This window comes from Taudactylus pleione, unplaced genomic scaffold (assembly GCF_031769625.1).
Source record: "Taudactylus pleione unplaced genomic scaffold, aTauple2 ptg000319l, whole genome shotgun sequence".
NCBI lineage: Eukaryota > Metazoa > Chordata > Amphibia > Anura > Myobatrachidae > Taudactylus > Taudactylus pleione.
This window is the reverse complement of record NW_028284720.1, coordinates 1,001,588-1,020,504: the sequence shown is the minus strand read 5'-3', so window position 1 is coordinate 1,020,504 and position 18,917 is coordinate 1,001,588. Positions and strand designations below refer to the sequence as shown.

At 40.4% G+C, this 18,917-nt stretch overlaps 1 pseudogene; it reads left to right on the top strand.

Moving 5' to 3' along the window:
- The window catches only part of LOC148509556 (uncharacterized), a 49,257-nt pseudogene extending 33,238 nt beyond the window's left edge, over nt 1-16,019 (top strand).
- Nucleotides 16,020-18,917: the final 2,898 nt, after the last annotated feature.

The following is an 18,917-nucleotide window of genomic DNA, read 5'->3' as shown; positions in this document are numbered from 1 at the left end:
GGTGAGTGTGACTATAGCACTTATACTTGGCTGATGCAGAGGCTGGGAAGCAGCCATTTTCTCAGTCATTCTACTGCATTCAAACACAATTATTAAAATTATACACCCAGCACCACTTGCATCAAAATTTTGCCCCCCCCCCCTACATTCATGGATTGAGGATTGCTTTCTGTCTGCTAGTATTGAAAAGTGACTGCTGGTCAGGTCATGAAATACTACATAATCTCTACATCTGATCTCCTCTGCATAGATGACTAATCTCCATTACTGGGAGACTGGACTGTCAGATATGTAATTTACCACTATTTGGTATGCTCCATTATTAACCCGCACACCTGAGCTTAATCCATTCTACTTCTGCAGCTACTGTATCATAACATGCAATATACATTGTTTTTTATTACTTGGAAAATTATTTCTCATCACCTAGTGCCTTGCAGTCTCATCAGCAAAGGCAAGAGAAATGCAGGATTGATCCTAATATTGCTCCGGATAAACAGATGGAAGATATAACCCCGGCAGCGGAAAAATGTTCTACACCACAATATTCCTATGTCACATATAATGATGTAGTTGAGGCTATAAAATCAGCAATGGGCCCTCTTTTAACTCAAGCTGTTTCAGAAATAACTTCTCAAATGCAACAACTTACCCACAGAGTCACTGAATCTGAACACAGAGTAGAAGAACTATTTCAAGACATGACCAGGCTAAAAAGCATGGTACACAAGCTGGAAAAAGAAAATGATCTGTTGTGGAACAAAGTTGACCATCTCGAAAATCGTTCATGTAGGAACAACATTAGACTAGTGGGTCTACCAGAAACAGTTAAAGGCCCAGCCTTAGCTCATTTTGTTTGAAACACCCTACCAACTATACTTGGAATTTAAGTTGATGAGCATGCCTAGGAGAGGGGGGGAGAGGCTGGTCTGGGGTGGAGCCAGTCACTGGAGGTGTGAGCGGTGCTGACCAGCGGGCAGGTGTCAGATCTGATGTGATGGTACCCAACGTGTTTCAGCACAGGGGCCTCCTTGAATAAGAAGGCACCTGTGGTGAAAGGCATTGGAGACCCTCACATCAAATCTGACACCGATCCCAGCTGACCTCCACTGAAGATCCTGACCGCCAGTGCAGAAAGCTCTCAGCCCACCCACCCGCTGGTCCACACTGCTCACACCTCCATTGACCGTCTCCACCCCAGACCAGCGTCTCCCCCCACCCCCCTCCCAGGTGTGCTCAACAACTGACTCCTATCCAGGGATGTCTTCACCATCAATCCCCATTTCCACAAGGGACCATCAGTGCAGAGAGCACCCCGTACATCCGGCCGCAAGTCTGCACAGCCACATCACCAGTGACCAGCTCCATCCTGATAACACCTTCCATATCCCCCCTCCCCCCTGGCTTTTTTCCAAACAGTATCCCAGGCAGACACCCCCCCTCACAGGGGTGGTCCTAGCACACACACTGCAACCCAGCCTCCCAGCGGCTCACCCATCCACACTTCTGGCTCCGCACCACCAGTGGCATGACCAAGAGCCAACCTCAGCTGCACACTCCGGTCACTGGCCTCCACAGACCAATCAGAACAGCCATGCACCTGCAGCACACCAGCAACACGCTGACCCAGATCACCAACAAACCTGCAGCTTCCAACCAATCTGCAACAGCCACAACATCGACCTACATCACCATAACAAAAAATCTACTGGTAGGTAAGTACTGCCAAGACTTGCACCAACATGCGGGATGCCACACAGGTGTTCCAACCCACTTTTCACATCCCTCCACCCCCTGAGACTTCCTAGGCTGTTGACCATAGGTCCAGCAGAGGTGATGTGTAATGTAACTGAACCACACAGGAATGAGCCCCCTGAAAAGGTCCACCTACCTCCCCAGTCTCATCACCACTCATCACTGAACCCCACCCATCTGCCCGTGAGCTCAACAGAGCAGCATTGTGACTACTCAATTTAAGATTTTGCCCCAAAATACTGTGACTCGCTGGCCTCATTTTGCCCCTATCTTATTCCCCTTTTCACATTACTTCAAACTACACTCCATACCCAATCACACCCTCCTTCTCACTTCCAAAAACACCACCACCAGAAGAAACATCCCAATTAACACCACTCACAAACAAGTCATCACCATCACCACCACCAGCAGGGAGAGCGCACTTTACCCCCCTACTCCCATATGTATTCAGTGCAGTAAAGGTACTCCCACATAAAAGTGCAGTACCCCGAAACCACAACACACCACTCCCTGGTCAACGAGAGTGCAGTTCTACCACCCATCTGCTATGATACTATTATTCAAATAGTATATTTTGATACCATTTAGATTGAATACAAGATCACCACTCTATATCTTTATAATAGTACTGTTTGTTTTATTAATTACTTGTTCTTAAGGGTTAAGACTTTGGGCATGCTAATTGCCTAGCCATATTTAAGTAAGTCTTTAATGGACATAGTTCAATTTGAATTTGAAATGTATTACTATTCATTTGAATTCTACTATAACTGGATACAAGACGTGATCGCCTTCAAACTACGTTGTTTCAAATGTAGTTTTTTCCTTTTCTTTTTGTTAATGTCTCCCTGTCTTCTTCACCTAGTGTTGTCTCCCCCTCCCTTTCACACTACAACTTTAACATTAGTGATTTATGGCTTCATTTTGGCAAGTTGTTTTATCTCACTTGATTTCTTTATAGTCCAATGGCACTAATAATTGGTACTTGGAATATAGGTGAAATTAACTCACCAGCAATAAGACGTAAAATACTATTATATTTATCTAAGCAGTGTATTGATCTTGCATGTATACAGGAAACCCAATTGAAAGCTTTAGAAACCCAGAAATTACAAATGCTCAGATGGTCAGTAATAGCTGTAGCTCCTTTTAACTCCAAGTCCAGAGGTGTCGCTATTATTGCTAGGCGTTTCCTTCCTATATCTGTCATGTTGGTAGATGCAGACTCTGAAGGTCACTATGTGATAGCTGAAATACAACTAAGTAAATCAAAATATTAGATATGTAATGTATATGCAATCAATATATACAAAAAATCCTTCTTTAATCAAATACTAATGAAATTATTAATACATGTGCCAAATTCACTAATTGTATTGTGTCCTCAGCCTCTTTAGATCACCGACCACCCCGTCACCCTTCCTAAGTTAGGGATTACTACTATAAATGAGAGACTAAAACTAATTGATGTGTATGGACAGCAATTCATACCACTGAAATAGATTTTACTTGCTTACCAGCATCTCATAAAACATTGTCATGAATAGATTATATTTTGTTAGCCTGGCATCTTTTTCCAAAAATAACTGAAGCATACATAGAACCTATAGCTCTGTCTGATCATGCTCCAGTATGGATGACTTTATAAACTGATTTACACAAAGGAACACATAGGCACTGATGATTTCCTACATACCTCTCACACTCAATTACTTTTAGAAATAAGAAATAAGTTGGAATCAGCCTGGATGGATTACAAACTTATTATCAATCACACTTCAGAGACTGATCTGTCCCTATTTTGGCAAGTGGGGAAAGCAGTTTTATGGGGGGTAATTATATCTTATGTCTCGGCAAAAAACAACAAACTTGCCAACCAGTATCTTGAACTTCAATCTAGTCTTACAGATTCCTTCTAAATTTATAAAGAAAAAACCATCCCCCCTTTCCAGGTCAACATATCTTACAGCAAAGACATTGTTTGACGAATATCTTAAAGACAAAAGTGAATGTTATCTCTTTAATGTCAATTATAAATTTCATAAGTTTGGAAATATAACGGGTAAATTATTATCGAATTTATTGAGAGGTACTCAAAAACCGATGGTATTTCACCCATTGCAAGCAACATCACAAAATCTAACCACATCTCATGGCCATATCACTGACATAATGGAAACATTTTACACTAGTCTATATGCGGAAAAACCTTCGGGAACACTGCTATCAAGCGATCACCCTAACCTATGGCAAACCCCTCCTTTAACAGAGGTAACAAAAGATTTTTCAAACTCCCTAACAGCCCCAATCACTCTTGATGATGTGACGAGAGTTATAAACGGTATGAAAACTTCTAAGGCCCCGGGACCTGATGGGTTATCAGTGGAGTTTTACAAGATTCTTTTGCCACGTATTGGTGAGGAACTGGTTTCTTTTTATAACCACAGCATTACTACCAAATCATTACCAAGACACTTCAACTTAGCGATAATTAAGGTTCTCCCAAAGTCAGGAAAAGACTTATCTTTGCCAGGTTCATATCAACCTATATCGCTATTGAACATAGACTATAAAATATTAACAAAAATATATGCTGATAGACTAAAATTGATCTTACCACACATTATACATAAAGATCACACAGGATTCATCACAGGGCGGCACTCAGTAGTAAATGTCAGAAAGGTTATTCTGCGATTCAACAAACACACTCAACTTCTTGCCCCACCCCAAGAATGATAATATCATTCGATCCCGAGAAGGCATTTGACCTTATAACCTGGCCACATCTTTATGCTACACTACAAAATTTTAGATTCCCCTCTCTATTCATAGATATCCTCAAAACACTTTACACAGATCCTTGTTCCTGTAATGGATATATCGCTTCTCCTTTTTCAATTGGGCGAGGCACCCGTCAAGGATGTCCTTTATCCTCCTTATTATATGCGATAGCAATAGAACCCCTAGCAGTAGTTTTGAGCAAATCTTCTTTGGTTGAGGGTATACAGATTGGAAATATTGTCTTAAAAGTTTCATTTTTTGCTGATGATATGTTACTCTTTCTTTCCAATCCTGATACCTCATTGCCGGCTGTACTAGATATAATATAAATTTTTGGATCTGTTTCAGGTTACAAGGTTAATGTTGACAAATCAGAAATTCTCCCTATTAGTGGATCAATGTCATACTCTACTTCCTCATCAATTTTGTCAACCTTTCGCATTTCTCCCACATCTATTAAATATCTTGGGGTACACATCACACATCCTCTTACACAACTTGTATATGTTAATTTTACTGTTGTGGTTAGAAAGATCCTATCTATGCTTGATAATTGGAAAGCTCTACCATTATCTCTGCTGGGCAGTCTGGCGATTAGTAAGAGCATAATTTTCCCAAAACTCTTTTATGTTATGCAAATGTTGCCAATTAGTCTATCCAGGAAAGATATCAAACATATCACTACTGCTTTCTCGCGCTTTATCTGGCAAGGCAATAGGCCCCATGTGGCTTTGTCTAAGATGCAATACTCTCAGCAGAGAGGAGGTTTTGGACAACCAGATTTATTGTCTTACTCTCTTTCAACCTTTTTTTGTTTTGTCAGTGATTGGTTATTGGAAATTAGTTCTTACACGGACGATCATTTAGATAAGTCTCTATTTTCTCCATACTCACCTACTGCATTACTACATTCCAAAATAAATGATATATCAGTACATAGAATGGATAATATCCTTTTCAGAGATACATATTTCTAATGGATTTCAATTAACCGAAAGTTGCAAGGTAATCCTCTCCACTCCCCATACATTCCTATCTGGGGAAATCCAGCTTCCATCAATCCTTCAATGACAAACAGTAACTTCATCAGATGGAAAGAGAAAGATTTATCATCATTAACCTCTAAGGTTTTTGAACCAGGAGGCCATGTTTTATCTTTTGAAAACTTACAACAAAAATATAATCTTCCATCGCAACATTTCTACATGTATCTTCAAGTTAGACATTATTTGTCCTCATTTAATGCACCTAGGAATAGCGAATTAACTCCTACTGGGTTGAAAACACTCCTGAAATCAATTATTGCTGTTCCATACAAGATCATTATGTTATATTCCCATTTAATTGATAACCTTCAATCCTGTTCCTGGAATACCTTACTTAACACATGGAAAATTGACATCCTTTCTTTAAACAGCTTACCAGATATACTGAATCACTGTGACACTACACTTCAACACTTACAATCAGTATACCTACAAGAAGTTCACCTCCGCATTATCCATAGGGCATATATCTCTCCAGCCCAGAGATGTCATATGTTACCTTCTGAATCAGGAGCATGTTTAAAATGTGATATAGCTACAGCCTTATTCTTACACTGCTTTTGGGATTGCAAAAAAATTTTAAAATTCTGGAACAAAATCATCCAATTTGCTAACAATATTTTGTCTACATTTAATTCCTAATCCAGTGGCATGTTTAACTGGGTCCAGACAAATCATCTAACATATGTCTTTTAACTTTTCTACTCACGATTGCAAAAAAAGTTATGCTCATACACTGGACAAGTTCTTCTTCACCATCCCTATCAGAAGTGCAAAGAAAAATGTTACAACTTCTTTATTTCGATAGACGCTCAACGATTCCTGATATGAATAAAGGTGTAGTAATTTTCTATCAGAAGTGGGAATCTTTCATTAATACATTGGAATCGTCCTCCCAAGATCGTATAATAAAACTTTATGAAAACACGGATTGGTATTTACTCAGGCATGTAAATTTAAATGACACTGGCTGAGTTGTTCACACCTCCTTGATATGATGGTACAATTTTATTGCTAATTTAACAAAAATAAGCCAAAGGTTGCCAGCCATAGTTTTCTTCTTTCCTTCCCCTTTGTGTCTTCCCTAGTCCCCCTGTGTACTTAAGGTTATTCATCACAGATTTTCTATTTCCTAGTACTGTATGTCTTAGTGTTTGATGATGACATTAATGATACTATTTTCAGAAAATCCTTACTAAGAATATGTTATTTCTAACACCATATATTTTGGATGACCTATGTGGTTTTTAGTCACTCAGGTGATTGCAATACTGTAACTCTGAAACTCTGTAATATTTCTGATTTGTTACTATGTCAAATCTTATTGTAACCAGAATTGGTACCTTCTTCTTTTTGACTATATCTTCTTTATTTGAAAAATTCAATAAAAAATATTTGAAAAAAAAATGGGTTTAACAATTGAAATAATAAGACAGAAGTAAATGGAAAGATACCAAGGAATAGATAGAGCAAAGCCAATGCAGGAGAAAAGACAATGACATAATACATGAAAGACAATAAAAGGAATGTAGAAAGTAAAGCAGTAACAAGGAAAAGAAGGCAGGAATAATGGATTAAGGAGTGATTGCAAAATGCATCACTGCTAGGTCTTAGGGGGTGATTCCGCTGTGAATGCATAGGCAATGGCAACTGCTAACATGTTAGCAGCTGCAATAGCACTAATATAGTAATATAGCAAGATGTATCTTGTCTACTGCATGCATTATGGATCTGAGCTTCGTCCTTGGACTCAACATGAGATCATCTGTGCAGCTATTGTTTGGCTAGTGACTATTTAGTAATTATGGTGTCACGTAAGCCAGCCATTGCAGATGGGATGCGTTTATGATGCCGGCGGTCACTATGCTGAACTCCTGCATCTCCACTAAAGAATCCCGGCGAGGGTTAATTAACCTGTGCCGGGAGACCGGCGCCTGGCATCCTGAGCGAAGGGGTGCCAGGAATCGAGTGTGGACAGCCACAGGGGGAGGGTTAGGTTTAGGGTTTTGGGGAGGGTTTTAGGGTTAGGTACTCCCCCGGAGGTTAGGTTTAGGCTAGGGGGAGGGAGGGTTAGGGTTAGGAACCCCCAGGGGGAACTTAGGGTTAGGCATCCCCCGGAGGACTAAGGTTTAGATGGCAGGGAAAGGAGGGGCTAGGTTTAGGCACTTATAGGAGGGAATAGGGTTAGGCACAGGGGGAAGGTTAGGGTTAGGCACCCCTAAGGGTGGGTTAGGGTTAAGGGGTAGATTAGGTTAGATCATACTTACCTTATAGACTATCGGGATTTCCATCCACGTCTGGCTGGCTCTACCGGATTTGACAGCCAGCCATGTGGCCGCCAGTGAAACGTATGTATTCCATTGCAGATTAGTAAACCCCAATGGTGGTGACACGCCTCCTTTTCAGGAAACGGAGGCCATCGCTACCCGATCCCCACCCAGAAGTGACAGCAGACTGACAATCACTATCAGTGTGCTGCCAAAGTTCGATCGTGAAAGCAGACCCATTCTGCACAGGTTCCCAAACATCAGGAATCTGCAACCAGCCGTGCACTAGCATGCCCTGCCCAATCAGGCCCTAAAAACACAGCACTCTAAAAAGACATACTAATGCAGCAGTCACCATCTTTTCTACAGAGATACCAACTTACTTCTGAGATCCACGTAGCATTGGACAAACATTGGTTGCATCATTGAGCAACCCTATGACTGCTCAGAATGTCAAGCTTGCAGCAGCCCCATCATAAATACAGATTATATGTCAGAGAATGGCCTCCGATGTGAGTGATTAAGCACCTGAGATTGTAACAATTTCTGTAACATGCCTCTGACAATACCATAAAATGCTCATATGACAGTACATCTCCATGCATCTGCAAAACCACCTCCCTTTTCCCAGCCAGATATTCCTGTACATTTATCTTACTTCTGCTCTTGACTTGGTTGCTCTGGTGATCATTACTCACCCTCACAGATCCACACCTCATTCCTGGCACTACAAATGCACCAGATACCTCCAAAAGTTCTCACTCACTGTGAAGCGATAGTGGAGGAAATTGCACTCCTATGCAGGCTACCTCCATTTCAAATTTAAGCTCACAACCTACAATACCACTTTCTCTCTCTCTCTCTCTCTAAGCAGTCATATTTTAAGAACCTTATCTCCTCGAAGTTTTATTCACCACTTTCAACTCCCTCCTTTGCTCCCCTACTCCTCAACTCCCCTTCTCACTCCCTTGACTTTGCCCCCACTTTGGATCTAAAATTGACTCCATACAACAGGACATTTCATCACATCAGACCCTCAGCCTCCCACCCCCTTCTTTCCCAGACCTCTCCTCCCCATCCATTTTACCAAATCTGACATCTTTCTCCCCTGTATCTGGAGATGAAGTTATGACCCTCAGCTGGACCTCACGATTACCAACTCCCCCTTGATTCTATCCCCTCCTGTCTCCTCTGCAACCTCTCTCCTGTTGCCTGTTCCCATCTTGCCCACTGCTTCAATCTCTGCCCCACATCAGCCAATGTCCCCTATTCATTTAAGTACAGTATGCTCTTATCTCCCCCAGTCTTAAAAAAACATTCTTAAACTAACACTTTTTCCAACTACTACCCATCTCTCTCCTACCATTTGACTCCAAACTCCTTGATTGGATCTTCTACTATTGCCTTCCTGACTTTGTTTCCTCTCACTCTCAGCTCAAGCCATTTCAATATGGCTTTCATGCTCTGCACTCCACAGAAACTGCCCTAAGGAAACTCAGCAATTATCTCCTTGCTTCCAAATTCAAGGGCCACTACTCCCTATTCATTCTTCTTGACTTCTCTTCTTCTTTTGACACTGTGGACCTCCATCTACAGCTCTCTCTTGGCTGTCCGCCTACCTCTCTGACTGCTCTTTAACCGCCTCCTCTCATGACTCCACTTTGTCCCCACTTCCACTAACAGGTGTCACCCAAGGTTCTGTTATTAGACATCTCCTATTTTCACTCTATATGTCCTCTTCAGGTGAGATCATCAGCTCTTTTTGCCTACAATATCATATATATGTTGATGACAATGAATTCTATTTATCCTACTCTTACCTCACCCCTATCTACTCATATTGCCAACTCTTTCTCTGCTATTTCTTTATGGATAACAACTAAACAAAAAAGCCTGGCACTAATTATCAATTATAATAGCAATTAGCTTAAAAACACAAGATTATGATAAGAGCAGCAAAGGAATCATGTGCTTGTGGTTACATATATAAGCACCTTGAAATCAGGTGTAACAAAGAAATCTACTAATATCCTCTGCACTATTAATATAGGAGAAGGTGGGTATGGAAATAATCACATGCTAATTAAAAAAATACATCTAAAACAGATTTATTATCTTAAAAATTCGAAAGACCGGTAAAACATGAATGAAAAAACTTTTTCACATAAATTCTCTATAAACAAATCGTACAAATAAAAACAGTTATTACATATTCTATTGTAAAAAAATATCTAAAATTTCAGCTTATTCAGGTTGTTAAAGGAAGTGGATCTCAAGTATCCTAAAAAAATCCAGTATGGAAGGGATAATTGCTGTGTCCAAACCTATGCCAAAAAAAAAATAAATGTAACAGTGTCCCATTTACTCCAGGTGATTAAACCACTCCATAAACTTTACACGGTCATTTATCTATGTCTGTTTATGGAACTCCACAATTGTTAGTATGTGCCCTCTTCAGGATACCTGCTTTCATAAAGCCCCCATTTGTGAGGCGAAATGCATCAGGGGATTTTGAACTCTTGGAATATCCCTGTGTCACCTACCTGTTTTTGTTGTGGAGCTCCAGAGAGTCAGAAGTTTGCTGTGTAGTTGGACACAGAGCCACTAAGGTTTAGGCTGGGATCAAGACATGGCTGGTGCAAGACAGATACTGATGGGTCTATTTACTAAGCAGTGTTAGGGGACAGAGCAAAAAGTGATAAGGTGCCAGCCAATCAGCTCCTAACTGCCATCTCATAGGCTGTGTTTGAAAAATGACAGTTGGGAGATGATTGGCTGGTACCTTATCACTTTTCACTCTGTCTCCTAACACTGCTAAGTAAATAGACTCCTGAGCCTTACAGGTATCTGCCATATAAAACCTCTGGCTGGAGATAAGCCTCCCTCTTTCTCTTTTTCACCAATAAACACACAGGTGAAAATGCAAGTCTCCTGAAGTGGAGACATACTAACAATTGTGGAGTTCCATAAACAGACATACAATTAAATGACTGAGAGTGCAGTCTATGGAGTGACTAAAGCACCAGGACTAAATGAGACACTGTTATATTAACTATTGTTTTGGTATAGGTGAGGACACAGCAAAAATCCCTTCCATATTAGATTTTTTAGGATACCTGAGATCGACATCCTTTAACAACCTGAAAAAGCTGATTTTTAGATTATTTTACAATAGAATATGTAATAACTGTTATTATTTGTACTATTTGTTTATAGAGAATTTATGTGAAAAAGTTTACTCATTCATGTTTGACCGGTCAATCGAATGTTCAAAATAATTAATCTGTTTTATAGGTATTTTTTTTTAATTAGCATGTGATTATTTCCATACCCACTTTCTCCTATATTATTAGCACAGGGAATATTAGTAGTTTAATCATGGATGTCCCAATGCTTTCTCAAATTTAACATGAGTAAGACTGAATTGATCATCTTCCCATTCTCCCATATAACCTCACGTCCCACAATCTGTAGGCAGCACAAACATTTCCTATAGCCCTCAAGTACACTGTCTTGGAGTTTTCATTGACTCCTCCCTCTCATTCAAACCAAATATTCAGTACCTTTTCCAGTCCATCCATTTCCATAACCCTGGAGGTAACTTAGCCCCTCATCCATTCACTAGTCATCTTGAGATTGAACTATTGTAACCTCCTTTATATGGCCTCCCTCACTACCTCCGCGCTCCACTCCAATCAATCCTCAATGCTGCTGTCCAGCTCATTTTCCTCTCCAAACATACTACATCCATCCCCTCTCCTTCAAGCCCTTATTTGGCTTTCCCTCCCTTTTAGAACCAAATTTAAGCTTCTCAAACTCACTTACAAAGCCCTCACCAAATCCTGTCCCATTTACATCTCTGACTTTATCTCCCTTCACATTACTGCTTGACCACTTTGCTCTACAAATGCACACCACCTCTCTTACCAACTGATTACTTCCTCCCACTCCTGCCCCAAAATTTTGCCCATGCTTCTTCTAACCCTTGGAACTCTATCCCTCTCTTTTTCAGACTTTCCACCTCTCTACTAAACTTCAAAATAGCTCTGTAAACTCACTTTTTCATCAAAGCCATCCAGCTCTCATCCTAACCTCTGTCCCATGCTCCTTTCTCATTGTATACCCCATCTTTGTCACTCTTATCTGTCTGCCAATCCTCTTTAGAGCAGGGCCCTTTTCCCTTATGTGCTTCTCCTTTCCCTTGCTTACACAATGTTATACTTATTACAATGGCACCTATTGCAACCTCTGGTTGCTGTCACAATGCTGCTTATTTGAGTGTTATAATTGTGGATGCAGCAATGTTTTAAAAACCATGTCCTTGACCTGCATGGTTTTGTATTGCAAGTCACCATTTTATTGTTTTGTGCTTTTGTGAGGTGTTGTGGAACCCTTGTGGCACATAAAAATAAAGGATAATAATAATTGCGTACACTATGTCTCAATTGGTTCAGTGACACACTGTGTAACACCTGGGTCTTGCAAGTTTTTAGGTATTTTTGCCCACTCACAGTAGCAAGATATCTCTCAACTCTGTACAAATCAGCATTGTGTGCACTCAGAATCAGGCACTGAGCCACAATATAAACTATAAATACAAGACACACATACAGACAAACTGCACAATAGAGGTACAGTATTATTCCAGTTATTTTAATTTATTACAGTAAGTTTGGATGACAAAGAATATTTTAAACCCCTATTTATGTTAATTTTTATTGTATCACTATCCCTTACCTGGGACATTTGGGCACCACCATTATGTTTATAATATTTCACTTTCTTAATTTATTAGTCTAAAGAGAGATAGTGTGTCTAAAAATGTAATTCACATATACAAAGTTTAATTTTAATTAATCAATATCTGTTGCTATCCCAGAGTGACCTGGTGCTGGAATACTTTCATTTATTTTTGTGTATCATTTATGTTCCAAGGGACAAAGTCCTTGTCTTTATTAACTGTAACAATATGGAATGTAGTAGCAAGTTTGACAGTAAAGCTGCCCATCCATCTAACGATGCGGTGGACAACGGCACAATTACGATGCCGTCATCTCCTGTGGGGTGAACTGCATACACTGAACATTCAGACATTCAGTGTATGCAAATCAATCATCCCCGAAAATGGCAACCTGACGGCGGTCGTCAGGTTGACCGTCATGTTCAGGCGATGATTTATGTTAAAAACGACCAGCGGGCGCAAGCATCACTGATCATTTTTAACCTTTTGCTGCCTGATTCGCGGGCGATTACCAAGCAATGGAGCGATAACAACCATTGTTATCGATCCATTGCTAGGTTTAATTGCCTAGTGGATGGGTAGCATTAACATGCTGACAATCAGAACAGGGACACTGTGAGGGTGAACCTGGCATGCCAACATGTTAATAATCTGATTTATAGCATTTAACAGTGTCAGATTTACAACTTCAAAACTTCAAACAGACACTTTACCAACCGAGACCATGGGTAAGTAGCATTCACCATTACCTAGATAGGAAATCACTAATATCTGTATTTAGAATGCTGAACACACCCCACTGGAGGTGGTCATGGACCAAAATTTCACTAGTGCCTTCCTTAGCTCCCTTGGAATCCATGGGAATAACTTTTATTGCATCAGAGGTACTTATCCACAATCACCCCCCTGACCGATGTTCAGATTGGCCAAAGAGGTTAGCCGGTCAACCTATAGGTTTGCACAAAACTACATTTTTGACAGCCACGACTACTTCAGAATAGAGATGTGTGGTTTGATTTTTCTGAAATATGAACCCACCTTAACTTAGGTGTTCCAAGTCTAACTCAGATTTAAAAACAGAATCTTGGTTTTGGATTGCATGTACACAGATCCAAATTACACGATTTTAGCTTTTTTTAATCAATTTTAAAGCAATCCAAAACCAAATCCAAACAAAGACATTTGAGGGTGGTTTTGCCAAAATAGGGTTCTCTTTGGTGAGAATAAACATCAGCGTCTCTGTTTAATTTGACACCAACTACATTTTTATTAAAGATTCCTTGAGGTTCCCATCATTCATAGGATCTTCCTGTGTAACCCTATGGGAAATGCACAAAAATATTCTAAAGTTGGTTTGTAACCCTCCTAATGACTTTTCCGTAGTTGTACTGCATGGACCAAGAAGGGAGCTTTATAGCAGTCAGTTGAGGTCAAAGGGCCTGATTCAATATAGATCGCAATTGCAAATGCAATAGCAATTGCGCAGGCCGTCTCACTGTGAAAGTATGCTAATCCATTGCGATCTCTCTGCCGTCACAGCACAACATAAGAACGCCCCACTAACCTTACACCTTAAAAACACTAATACTCAGTAGAATAGTGAAACAATCAGACACATCAAGTAATATCGACCCCTCACGCACACTTGCACATGGTCAGATCTTAATCATAAAAATCGTAACATGAATGCACGGTATGGGAGGTCAAGCTGCGTGTGCCCTCACAGTGAATAATTTATGCACACTCCTTCAATGGCGTCCAAATGCACTGGCACAACTGCATTTCGCCAACCACCCCCTTCACCACCCACAAATGGCACTTCATGTCAATAACTCAGATATGGGTTTCTATAGTCACTGCGTTCGCAGTACCAATCACAGTGGCTGGTTTGCGCACACACACTGCCATGCATACGCATGCACAGAACGCATCAATCAGCCTATTGTGTGCATATTACCAACTGCATTTCTTGCTGAATCAGACCCATAGTCTAGTAATGCCATTTCTTGGGTGATCTGGAAATTCTAAATTTAATAAATAAATCTATAACAAAACTAATTATTGTTAAAATATGTGTCAATAGATTCCTCTATTTTTCTACTCTTAGGTATTAGGGAGACATTGGGACCAACATTATTATACATAGTCACACAGCATGGGTCACACCCACATGGAACTGGCCACACCCACACATTACTAGCCACACCCACACATTATTAGCCACACCCACAAAGCACTGGCCACACCTGCACCACACTGGCCAAACCCACACAGCACAGGTCACACTCACATGGTGCTGGCCAGACCCACACTACCCTAGTCGCAGCTCTTTCACTTCTCACATTAGACCATTGATCATTTTCAGCCCCAGGCCCATGGAGCATTTAATCCAGACCTGATAAATACTTTCTTCTGTCATTTTGGTGTTATGGGTCTGGCTACTAAAGTATGTTATCCCAGTGGTTGTCTTAACTTACAAAAGCTGAACAGTTTCAAAAGGACACTAAAATTGAATACATTGTCTCCTCCTCACACATTAAAACTATTTTTGTGTTTGATTAATTGTTAAAGATATTTCCAACACTTCCAGTATACAGCATCCTGTTTCCCCAGATCAATTATGGAGTCACTGATCCTGTTCTCAATGACAAAGAACTATATCCCACATTTTACCGGATTGTCCCAGATGATCATGTCCGTTATGCAGCTATTGTTAAGTGTCTGCTATATTTTGGATGGAACTGGGTTGGAATAATGACATTTATAGATGGAAGCGGGTCAGTGGAAGTAGAAGAACTGAGTAAAATGATGACCCGGCATGGAATCTGCATTGAGTTTACCATTATCTTCACTAAGGAACAGAAGCGTAATAGAAGGATAATGAGTGGGATTAAGAAGTTCACAGCTAGTGTTATAGTAATATGTGGTTGGTTCTTTGTAGATTATATTTCATTTTTTATAGACTCAGAAACCATTATTGAAAACATCACCTTAATCCTCCATGAATCATGGTCTAATTTTAAACTTTTTAGTGAATTCATCTTCCCAACAGTAAATTGTAGTTTAATGTTTATTTTACCTCCAAAAAAGTTCCACAACATGAGCACTTTTATTAATAATATGAATATGTCTAGTTGCCAATCTGATCCAATGCTGGAAGATATTGGGCTCCAGATGTTTCATTGTCTTTCCTCAAACACAATCAAAAATAAAATGCAACAATTGATACATCACTTTTCTGGACAAAACTGTACAGGCCAGAGGCGTCTTCCTATTGCATTCCGTTGCATGGAGGACTCAAAGCCCCACTATACCTATTTGGCAGTATATGCTATGGCTCATGCTTTGCAAAAACTGGGCCCCGGAGGGAGTACATATAAAACATATGGAATAAGGCAAATAGTAAGTTATGTGTATAGATAAAATATGAAATATGTATTTTTTTGGTATTAACAGCAGATGCTTTACCACTCATGGAAATGTCTCACTCTCGCAAGTCCTACATTAGTCCCATTTCTTCCTTTACAGTATTTGAAGGGAAATATTTCACAAATACAAATTAAACTTTATGGCAACTGTATAAATTATAATTTATCTATGTAGTGCTTATATATTACACAATGTTTTATAGAGAATGTTCATTCATTTTCAGTTCCTTCCACATTTGTGCTTAATAGTCTACAATAAATATCACATAAACATGCATGCAAAGCTAATTTTTGTTAGAAGATGTTAGAAGATAATCAACCTACAGTACCAGGATTTGTTTGGCATGTTTTGGGGAACTGAGGTACTTTAAGGAAACTCATGTAAACAAGGGTAGAAGATACAATCTCCACACATATAGGACCTGATTAAAATTTGCATGAAAACATCACATATGCAGCTGCCTTGTGACCTTAGAAATATATGCTGGTCTCCACGTATGCTCCGAAATGGGCAGCCTCTATGTGGCCTCTACATGCCTATCCATCAGCTGGTGAAAGTACATAGCAGTCAGCACTATCAATGCATATTTGCTCCATTCCTTTACTTGGTGCAACAGACCCAGATAAAATCAGATGGATATCTGTGTAGGCTCACGCCTGGATAGTTCACAAGTCCAGCTACAGATGTGTCCTCATACACCTAGCCTCAATACTGGATGGCATTAAGAGACACCTGGTGAGATTGAGATTTTTAGCTCATATGTGTGACAAAACTGCTTCTCATCTAGCTAAGTGCCTGATCATCGGGGAATCTGCACATGCACAGTATGGATCTGCAACCCACAATCAGTCCAGCCAGAAGTCTGTCAGTGATTGACAGTCTGCTGCAATTTCTGGGTGGGGAGGGGACGGCAATGGCCTCTGTTTCCTAAAATGGCAACGGCCTCCATTTCCCAAAATGTTGGGGGGAGTTAAGAGGCCAGGACCTCAGTTGACTGATGGAGATTTCCTGGTCTCTATTGTGCATCTGCGGCGGCCAGCTTGCGTGAACCCACTGGTCACTTATCTGACTGATGGACATGTAGATTATCTGATGCAGCATCCTAGGAGGCTGAGAAGGGCCATTTGGCATGACTGTGGCACTTGTGTATGAGGGCACATCTGTACACACCGATTATATTCCCTCAGAATTCTGCCTATGTGTCTTATGCCCAGTTCTACCCAGTTCACCCATTCAGTTGGATATGCGTCCACCATGAACATGACTTTGAATCGCCAGCATTATAAATGCTCATAGTTTCATATGCTCAGCTAAAATACATGAGCAGTGCAACCAATCACAGAATCCATCTGCACAATTGATTTGCATGTAAAGCAGATATTTGAACCATCTTACCACAATGTAGCTCACAATAAAGAAAATACACATACAGTAACTGTACATTTCCCTATCCTAAACTCACTTAACCATATGCACATAGAGAATCATTTATTGTAACAAATCTCTTTATTGGATATTTTGATACATACACACAACTGCATACACAGGCTGCGTCTTTTGGCAAACGCCAATCTGTGAATTTATACAAATGCTGCTGCAAAGTTCTTCCCAGGTGTGTGAATGAATGTGCATGGACTGAGGGCATGATTCAGCAAGCAAGGCAAGTGAGAGAACGCACGGTGCGAGACGATGTTTGTGTTCTGCGTATGCATCGCATTGCGCATGCGTGATTGGGCTGCTGAGTACGGTAAGGGCTCTCTCAGAGTACGCAGGGAGCCCACAGAGATCTTCCATGTTGATTAACAGGAAGAGCCATTTGTGGGTGGTGACAGGGGGGTAATCGGCCAAACGAGCCATTAAAGGGGCGTTCATAAATTAGTAGAAGAAATTAAATTGTGAGGAACGGCATTCTCAGAAGTATCAAAGCAGCTGTCTCTATTTAATGGAAGAGAGAAAATGAATCCCAAACATGCACAAATACCAACAGCTGAGACTGCACTATCCTCAAACCACAGAAATCTCAAAAAATAGGAAAATTCTTAATACATTTATTGAGACCATTAGTTCAACATAAAAAGTGTAAAATATACATACACAAGAAAAAAGAAAAAATATATATAATCAAATATAACATATCACAATGGATTAAATAGATGAGAGGACTTAGTAAAATGGAAATGTATGACTGTGGGAAAATTACTAATCGAAATCCACCTTGTACATTATGTTCTCAGTAAATCAAAGTTAATTGAGAATAATCAGTTTGTTGGTGCACTCACTTCAATCCTATTGTTGGAGTGGAGTGTATACTGAGCATAGTAAATGGTGTAGTCAGTGAATAGAGAGATGGTTAGTCCATTTGTGTGTCCCTTGTGCTTTTAGTACCAGTTACTACTGGGCATACCCGGATAGGTACAACATATAAAAAATATATAAAGATAACGAATAGTTACCCATCTGGCCGAGTCCCAGCTCTGCTCTAGGGCAGCAATGTATTAAGGGCCCGATTTAGACCCGTTTGCCAAGGCGCGGTCATTCACAGCCGTCAGGCATCCGAGTATGCAAATTTTGCGATCGCTCAGCCTGGCTTATGGACACCCACTATGTCTTAGCCTGTGGTGGCTGAGCGATCGCAGGCCAGTCTAATGCCGCCCACTTTCCTTTCACAGCACACATCATCTCCATGAAGTGTATAAGACCATCGGTAACATTGAGAACCATCAGAGGCCAATGCAGTGCTTGAGGTAGACCCTAGCCTACCTCAAGCACTGTGATGGCTTCAGTGTAAAATACAGCCAGTTGACGTGTAAAATGACGTTGCTCTTTAATCATGCACACCCAAAGAATGGCGTTTTGATACTCAGACACACCTGCATTAACACATCAACTCCC